This window comes from Pterocles gutturalis, unplaced genomic scaffold, assembly GCF_000699245.1.
Source record: "Pterocles gutturalis isolate BGI_N339 unplaced genomic scaffold, ASM69924v1 scaffold9086, whole genome shotgun sequence".
Classification (NCBI taxonomy): Eukaryota; Metazoa; Chordata; class Aves; order Pterocliformes; family Pteroclidae; genus Pterocles; species Pterocles gutturalis.
The window spans coordinates 30396-40367 of NW_010103078.1; positions in this window are offsets into that span (position 1 = coordinate 30396).

Genomic DNA, 9972 nt, shown 5'->3' on the forward strand with positions numbered 1-9972 from the left:
ACACATCAGGCTGTTGGAACTGGAGTCACCTCTCAGTTCTGGTTTTCAGACCCATCTCCCTCCACCTGGCTGTGGGCTAGATTACACCCCCCCACACTTCCTGCAGTTTGCAGAAATCAAAGTCATCACTTTCCTTAGCCAGAAAACAGTCTGATTTCCCTGCCCTGCATCGGTAACTGAAATAACCGATGTGGTACCTTCTGTGCACACCTTCTCGTGACGGGGTGCAGAACCAGCTCTTTCCTGTTGTCCAGACAATTCCCCACCAGCCAGCAGCACCAGGTGATGCACGGGTGACAGGGCGAGGCTGGAGCACCCCCGGGAGAGGACACAGCAGGGAACCGGCAGAGAGCAGTGCAGCGGGCCCGCTCCCCATGGCCAGGCTTTCAGACCCTCCCAGCCACTGACGATAGACCAGAGACACCACCACGGTGCCTGTTCTCCCCGAAAGCTCAGTGCAGCCAGTCCTGCTGCCACAGACTAGGAGCACTCCTCAAGCTCAGGCAAAAAAAAAGTCACCCTGTACACGCTGCAAACAGCGGCTCTCGGCTATGAGTGGCATTTTCCTTTCTTTGATTTAAGGCAGTTCCCAGCAGCAGAGCTGCACTTGCCACCCCACAGCCTGTGGCACACTCTCCTCAACACCCCGAGTTCCCCTTTCTGGCCCTGCACCACTGACAGATCCTACTCTCCCTGCTGAGGTTTTGGGGTTGGTTTTTTTCCCTCTTTGCTGATTTCCTGCAGCCTTCTCACCCTCAGGCTCAGACTGCTCCATGTTTTGTGGGCAGGACTGAGGACAGGCTGGTGTGTGGAAGAGCAAGGACCTTCCAAAATCCCACCCCACTGTTAGCATCCACCTCTGGGGCACGGGGCGGTCAGGTACGCAGGCTGAGCGGAAGGGGAGCTGGTGCCCGTGTGCATTTTATGTCACAGCAGCCTCCCCACCACCACAGGATGTTACTGTCACGCTAAGGAGCCTTAACAGATGGTAACGACCCAAGACAGATGTTAAACCCAGTGAGCAGCCCACACCCAGGCACCCTGTACCCTGAGCAAGAGCCTCACTCCAGGTGTCACCAGGCTCAGGGCGCTCTGCTGCGGGTGCCCAGGCTGCCCTGCCAGCAGCCCTGCTCTGCAAAAGATGGTTTGAGTTCGGCTCCTTCCCTCTCCCCTCTCTGTTCCTTTCTCACCTGTGCGGACACGATGCCAGGTGAGACCTCCCACGAGTTCTTGCCATGGTTTATCGTTTGTACACACAGGGGCTCCTGCTGACCGCTCCGAGTTCTACCACGGAAACAGTGATGAAGACATTAATAAAACATGGATTTTTAACAAAGATAAAAGGTAGACAAGTCTATTTGTAGTGATCCCTGCCATTAAAAATTGACAGGCTGCTGATGGCTCGGTTGCCCGCTGGGGTGGAGGGAGAAGAGAGATCAAACCCTCGTCCTGTGCATCTCCAGTGACGTGTGCTGAGCTGTAGAGAGCACTGATAGACTTCAGCTGAGCCTACGGAAGAAACAAAATGAGAAACAGAGCCTGAAGCCAAGTCCCCCTTTGTGGTTCCCTCTGATCATTTCCCACAGTTTAGATGTCTTCACAAGAAGAGAAACTGCCTCCGTTGTCACAAACACCCCCCTGTGGGGAGGACGGGCAGTACTCACTCTGTAAGGCTCAGTCCCTGCGACAGAACATACAGCCCTAACTGCTGAAAAGAAAGAAAGGAATAATAATAAAAACAAAACCACAGCTGACACGGTGCTGCTCATAATGCTTTTCTTAAACACTACCCTTACACTGCCAGCTGAGATGCTGCTGCAACTTGGTTATCATTCAAACTGGACTGTTTTCTATAGTTGATGTTATTAACTCTCTTCACACAGGCCAAACAAATGTTACGGTGCTTAAAGCATTACCAGCACAATCCCACTGCAGCCCTCGGAACACACTGCATGTAACGAGCCTCAGACTCACTCCTGGATTGATTTTCTGTTTAAAAGCATCGTGTCCTTTCTCAGCTGACGAGGTCAGAATATTTTGTGATATTTAACAGCAACAATCTTTTTTTAAAAAAAAAAACCAAACAAAAAATAGTTCCATATTATGCATATAACTTCCTGTTGAACTGGTTGATTATAAATAAACACCTGTAGTGCATAAAGCCCGTTTCAAAGGCTGCTTATAGCGTGTGTGTGCAGAGCAACGCTGAAGTCATTCCAGTTGCTTCCACTAGTGTTTTGTCACTTTCAGTAAAGTCTTTCACATTATTTTCACTTCTTATCTTTAACCATGAAGGAGGACACGAGACATTTACATTACAGACGGAACCAAAGGCAGCCAAGACACAGAAGGAGAGCACTCCTGATTTACCCGCATGGCTCCTTCTGCACAGTAACAGGGTGAGGAGGCACAGGGTGCACAGCTGGACCCACTGAAGTCAGCCACAGCAGGATTTAGCTTTGAGATTCAGTCCAGGATACTTCTGGCTTTTCATTGTCACAATTATAGTATTATATATACGTATATATTTATTAGAATATGGTTTATTTTCCTGTACAGTAGCAGCCAAATCTTATTGCTTGTACAAGAGAATTATTTAGCTCCACATCTTACAGCACACAATCACTGAAATTCACTTGTTTCTGTTCTATGAATACTTCTTTATTCCTCTCTCTCAAATAATATAAACTCCTAAAGGTTTCTTCTTCCATGTAGTAATTACCATTTGAATGCAGCATTGTGTGGTTTATAATAGGGAGAGGAAGGAACTGGACAGAAGCTGTACAAATATTTTATCCTGCATCAGCAGTATGGCTGCTATGCGAACACACCCCAACCCCTCCCTGCCCACAAACTGGAGAAGAGCTGGTTCCTCGTTCAGTGCACGGGGCTCCTGCTGCCTCCCCCGCGCTCAGGGGTAGGACAGCAGGTTGTTAACGTGGAGAGAGTCGAAGGCATTCACTCACCCCTCAGCTTCACTGTCGTGCTGTAACCGTGGCACCAAAGGTAAGCAGCAGAAACCAGCAGCTGATGGCGGCGTTTGTTTTCAAACCAAACTCTTTATTAACTTTGTCCATGAGGATTCTTGCTAAGTGTGAATGATCTTCACAGACACCCAGTTAGACAATTCACAGTCAGAAAACGAGTCAGGACTTGCCCTGGGAAATTCTGCTTGGATTCCGTGGTGAATTCTGGTTTGTCACCGGTACCGTACCGCAGCGGGCAGGTCGCTTCAGCTCCTTGGATTTTGTCATTGCAGCTACAATGATACATTCTTCTTGTGCATTCATATAAAGAACAAAATTTAAAATATACATTTTATTTTTTAAGAGTTATTAAATATTCTTTAAAGTTTACAACAGAATGGCTTTTGTATTCTTTATAATCAACTCCACACCAAGCCCTACAGTGAGCATACACATACCCACAGGTGTGTGTAACTGCACACCCCCTGTACCCAATAAAAACCCAAACACAGCATACTTCTTCTTTTTTGTCATTTCTCATTACCTATCTTGGATTTGATCTGTCCTTCCTTATAATTTTTTTTATTATTATTTAAGTGGCTTACTCATTCCCAGGGAAATTTACACCCCTTCTGCTTCCTCTTAAGGGCAGCCTGACATTCTGTGACAGTCGATAACAATTCAGAAAATACAGGGGGAGCAGGGTTACAGTTTAACAAAACACACCCAAAACCAATAATTTTTTTGGTTTCGAACTTGTCTGTTACTGATAATTTTGAAACAAGGACTTCTCTTTTTCTGAGGTAGTTGCTTAGATTCAGAAGTTATATGGAAAAACTTAGAAAATTAACAGCAGACTGTGTTAAAATGCAACAACGAGGAGCTCCCACCATGTCAGGTCAGAGAGGGTCTGGTAGCCAGGTCTCTTGTCCGCAGTCGTGTCTAACACCGCCTTGGTCAATACAAGTTTTGTACCCTCCAGGTCAAACAGCTGGGCATGTGGAATCGCCTCTAAACTGGTGCCTCTGAGCACCACCACGGGCGTTGCGTTGAAAGGTGGACACGGCCTGAATGCGGAGAACCAGAGGTTTGAGGGGTTGTTGCAGGAAACCTCCCAAAGGATAACCCAAACCTTTGGGGGAAGTGTCTCACAACCCCTCAGTTCAGTAGGCGCGTGCATACTCCTTCAGTTCTCTTCATCCCGTTAGTGTACCGCTAATGGGCTCCTTAACCACACCTACCTTTAATCCCCTTCTGACTCGGTGAAACTTTCCACTTCAGTCTTACACTGTAGCAGTGAATTTCCCAATTTCATCACACCATATACATTTAAAAGAACCCCTCTTACATGGATTTTATGTGTTGCCTTTCAACTTTATTTATTCCCCACTGGTTCTGTACTTCAGGAGCGCTAACTTAATGATTCTTACAGAAATGCACAGGCACAGAGCAGCTCTATTACCTTTACAGCCTCATTTGTCTTTCCACTACAGCTTAAACCTGGGCAATAGAGTACGATATTGATTTTCAAGATCTCATTGTTTCTAAAAACTCAGCCCAGCACACCTTGCCCCAGCAGCTGTTGTCTTTGCTTTTTGAAATACGTGGTGGCATAGACAGAGGTGTTTGTTTTAATCAACAGCCAGGCAGTATTTCAGCTGACATCCTGTTCTTCCCAAACGTTCTTAACCTGGCACCGTAGGGCTCAGCTGATGGCACTGGCTGTGTAACGCAGAGAACCTTCTGTCTGCACGGTGGCAATTCTCAGAGCCTTAGGGGTAACCTGTGAACCGCCAGCCAAAGCTTTGGCGTGACACATCAGAAGTGCGAGACGCAGAGCCCCGTGCTCCTTACCTTCCCCTGTGTTACATTTACATTCTTCCATCCAACAGCCAGAAAGTTTTCCCTGCCAAACCTACGCCAGTGCCCGTTAGGCAGCTACAGGGAGGGTCATAAATCATCTTGCAATGAAGGGTTTTTAATGAAGAAATGGCCAATCAGTTAAACTGGTTTCTCAGACAACTCCCTGCTATCTTTTACCCAGAAATTGTTCAGGCAGAACATTTTGTTACTCCAGAATTGCTTCGCAGAGACTTCCCTGTGCTTGTGGTTCCAAGAATAAAGGATGGGATCCTTATCCACTATAAACCTCCCCGTACGCTCCCACGGCTCTGCTATTTCAGAACACGGCTCAAATCACAGCCAACAAAACAAAATACCTAACTGTATATAATTCTATCGATATAAAACAGAGTACAGCATAAAAACCCAGCTGTTATCTGCACTGCTTATGTGTTTATTTTTCCATATGGACAGCAACAAGCGTTTCAGGTGTAAGGCGTTCATCCTGAAGATACTAAAGCGACTACAGAAATAAAGGGGTTTCAGGAGCTGGTGGGTGAAAGCCTGTTCGGCTGCACCGCATCACCTCCCTCCTGCACACACCCCTCTCCTCGGCTGTAAAGCTGAAGCCGTTGCAGCTCCAGCCCCGCCACCTCTGCTGACACCCGGTCCCAGTCTGCCCAGTGCAGGGGGGATGCAGTTATTGGTATTTCAGACCTTCAGGTGCCCAAGGACAGGCATCTGACACAGCTTTACAGAGTTCAGGTTTGACACTGAGCTAGGAGCCCAGAGTCCCACAGACAGAGCAAAGCCCGCACTGGAACCAGTCCACGTCAGCCTCCTTGTCTGCCTGACTAGTGACTAAACCCAAACTGCTCCCCAAATTGTTCCCTGCTGCACGCCCGCGGATGGCTGGACGGGCACCGTTACCGGCAGAACTGTCACTAGCTGCTCAGCGTTCTCCAGAGAGACTAATGCCGTGGGGAGGTTTTTTTTTTTTTCCTTTTAACCCAATTTACCTTGGAAGCTCACTCAGTGTTACTGTATCATCCGCAGATGCAATTAACCGCTTCTGACAGCTCAGCTGGGATAGGAAGCACCCAGAGCTAAAGCTGGACGGGCACCGTTACCGGCAGAACTGTCACTAGCTGCTCAGCGTTCTCCAGAGAGACTAATGCCGTGGGGAGGTTTTTTTTTTTTTCCTTTTAACCCAATTTACCTTGGAAGCTCACTCAGTGTTACTGTATCATCCGCAGATGCAATTAACCGCTTCTGACAGCTCAGCTGGGATAGGAAGCACCCAGAGCTAAAAACCGCCTCAGCCTAGAAACGCACCCGTGCATCCACACACCACTGAGGCGCCTGCAGCAGCGTGTGCATCCCCACGGCTGGTACTGGGGCAGCTTAACTGTCCTGGATAAATTCTACCAAAAAAAAAAAACCCAAACAAAAAAAAAAAAAAAAAAAGGGGAATTCTCAGTTCTCTCATGTTCAGGCTCTTATTTCTCAAGGACTTGAGCCCTCCCCCCAAGGGAGCTGAAGCTGTTTACAGACTCAATTAAGATGAAGTATTTGCAAGTACTCCAGAAGAGCACTTCAGCACGGTGCTGCTCCTAGTGCTTCCCGGGAACCCCTCCCCTCCCTCTATGAGCCTCTACCCCATCGCTCTGACAGCCACAGTCCCTAAAAGCTGCTTTACCCCGTTCAGAGCGTCACGCAGCCCTCTCCCTCCCCACCCACGGCAGGAACAGGACACACGGTGATGTTAGAAACAGAAACAGAACTATTTCCCCAACAAGCCAGAGGTGCTGGGACTGTTCTGGGGAGCAGCTCAGTTATGCTACTTGGTCTCTAAGAGCAGAGATGCTTTGAAAATCCCTCTAACTTTTGGGGAAGAACAGAAATGAACTCAGCCCTGTGCACAACTGCAGGAATTACGGGTTTGCAAACACGAACATGAGAGTACGCAGGCTGCATTGATGTGTCATAATTACCTTTCCCTAAACAAAATAACTCACCAGCTTGGAAGTACAGCTTGTTGTCATGGAACTTGCTTGATATTCGGTGCTAATAAAAACTGAAGTCTTAAATCTCCTTCCTGTGAAGTCTGTGCATTGGAGTTGTTCCCGATTAAACACCTTTTTATTCCTGACTGTGCTCCACAGCTGGTTACCCTGACACAACACCATCTGCATTATCCAAACGTCCTTTGAAGTGAGTGCTCACAGGTTTAAAAGAAGAATTATCACCTGAAAAACTGGCAGAATTAAAAGCTTGCTGCAAATCACAGTCTCTTGTTCCTGATGGAATCAAGAGTTGATGTACACTCACAAATGTATGTACAGATGTTCTTCTCAGAGCTGGAACATCCCGGTGCAAGCAAGCTTTGCTGGACACAGGACTCCAGTTTATCCAGGCTTCTGCACCAGGAAAGGTGAGGAAGAAAGGGGAAACCAAAAATGACAGGTATAAAAAATAATAATAAATAAATAAAAATATGGGAGAAGGTTGGAAACGGACAAGAGACCTGGGCAGCCAGCACTTGGCACTGGAGCAGAGTCATTTCCCTGCTGTAAGGTACAAAAGCAGAGCAGCATCCCATGAAATACATGGTCAGCTCCTTCACAGCAGACACTGTTCTTTCAGAAAGATGCTCCCAGAACTGAACCGGGGCTTTGGCCTGGGTAAAGTTTCTCCTACTCCTAGTCCCCGTGATTTAGCAGATCTGGGTTTGGAGTCTCAGTTCTAGGACTCGCACAGTCCTTCTCTGCAGCACGCTGTGACTCAGGTCTGTAGGACAAAAACCGTGATGCCCTACAGGTACTGCGGCTGGCGGCAACCGGGCAACAGAGCCTTCGTCCCGCCACCCCCAGCACCCAGACAGGTACCTTCTGCAGAGGCTCTGCAGCTCATCTGTCACCAGGAGAAGGGGAGAGGTCCCCAAGTGTACAGAAGGTCGAAGGGATGTATATAAACACTCAGTGCCATTTTCTTTGCCTTTTTTTCCTTGCTCCTGCGTTCATCCTCTTCCGGCTGCTTTCCTGTCCTCCTCAGACGGCAATCCCATCTGCTCCCAGGCTCTCAGCGCTGCGGAGGGACACTGGAACACTCAGGTGATGCCAACAGTTCCGAGGGGCGCAGACACCGACTTCTTTTATATCCTCCAACATTCACTGCTGCCAGCCTCCCAGGAGGCCAACCCAGGGAGCAGTGGGGCTGAATTTATCTGGAATTTAAACATTACTGAAAACTGCTGGGATCCAGGAGATTTAAAAGAACTCAGTGTGTCACAGCTGGTCTGTCACTGGCCACACGGAGCACAGCAAGCTGCACAGTTAAAAGCTTTCTGAAGATCAGTGCAGTTACCCAGAACGTCAGTGTCCAGCTGCACAGTCAGACCCGGCACCAAACAGCTCCGTGCCCCGGGCCCTTACTGGCACAAGCAGCTCTGGTGAAGCACAAACAGGAATTCGGGAGAGTGCTGCCACTCTCAGTGCTGATGATGCAGGCTGATTTCATTTTCAGTTTAATTTAGTGAGCTCTCACTGCAAATTAAAGATTCCTGACAGCTTTGTTGCATGAAGTGAAGTGGCAAATTAAATTGAAATTGAGATAATCCCCAGAAATGTGTACACAAGTAAAGCAACTCTGAAGTCCAGACACCTTTCAGGGTGGTAACTTCTTACGTAAGTAAGAAAAAGCAATCTCGCACAATGAAAATATGCCCAAGCCTTTCCATTTGGCTGAGGACATCCCAGGATGCGTCCCATTGTGCCTACACTATCACTGCAGTGAGACCACTCAGATCTCCAGCAGAGAAGGACATACTATTGACATGGGTGACATGAACCAGAAGCACCACAGAATTTCAGACAGGAGTTTTAAAAATTAAAAAAATTTTAAAAAGAAAAAAAAAAAAAAGAGTCAGCCAGCCAAGCCAGCCTTTTTCAAATTTCCCCTGGCTACCTTACTGAGAGCACTTATCACAAGCCTCAACATAACGTTCACTTCAGCATTTTCCAGTAGCAACGTTTGCTTATCTGGAAGCCAAAGCAAGATCTCTGTTCAGGTAGGAAAAGTTGCTCAGCTCTGCAACTCCTGTGTTTTAGGTCTGCATCAAATTGCTCTTGTGGTAACAACAGAAGAAGCGCAAACCCCCAAGGAGTGACACTCTGGGTGCACAGATGTACACAGAAGGAACTGAAGCCCCGGGAATGAGAGCAGATTTGCCGGCGGGCCAGGCTGGGCTGCAGTTTCAGTTACATCTTCAGTGCAATTGCTGCAGCAGGGAATATGATTATTCCCCGGGGAAAAGGCACAGCCACAATGCCTAAAGCATATTTAAAGATTATCATTCAGGGCTTTTGAGTTCAGCTCTGTGTTTCCATTAATCCACCGAGCTGCCAGCCCAACCTCGCATGGGCAGGCTCGCTCAGAGAGCTTATTAAATATTAACGTCTTCATCCTAAGTACTTCTGTATGACTGAGAATCCTAAACAGTACACAGAAGATAAACATTTCCCCCTAATACATATACACACACAGTGGCACTAGATAAAGGCAAACATCCCCACAGCAGCTGGGGAATTAGGTAATAAATCCACTCCTTTGAAAGCACACCTGCACCCCCGCAGTCACACTCTCCCCCCTTGTCCAGACCCAGGGTTCACGGGCTCGGCTCTGAAGGACAAAAGCTCACTGTGCTCCTGCCTTGAAATGCCAGCCTAGCAATTAGGAAGAGGATCACAGCAGGATTCACACTTCTCTGACAACACAGATGGGAAACACTAGAGGTAAGAGACAGACAGACAGACAGACAGCTGGTTAGAGGCAGCAGGACCAGCAGCACGGCTGCTATCTGATCGCTGCTTTCCATTATATTATTTTAAAAAGTTAAATAAAAAAGCTAACTAAAATGCATAAGCTGGATATGGATCCAATACAATGTTTTCTAAAAAATCATGTTCTCCCGAACAGGGAAGGGGGGCAGCTAGTCAGATGGATTACCCTCCTCCTGTATTTCAGCTGGTTCACTTCAGATCTAGCACAGCTTGAGGTGGGGTGAGGGAAACCAGCAAAGCTTTTAGCTGAGATTTTCAACTTTTCGTACTGTTAAGGTGTTCCGCTGGACCCAGCAGGAGGGCAGAAGCAGCAGCTGAGGGTC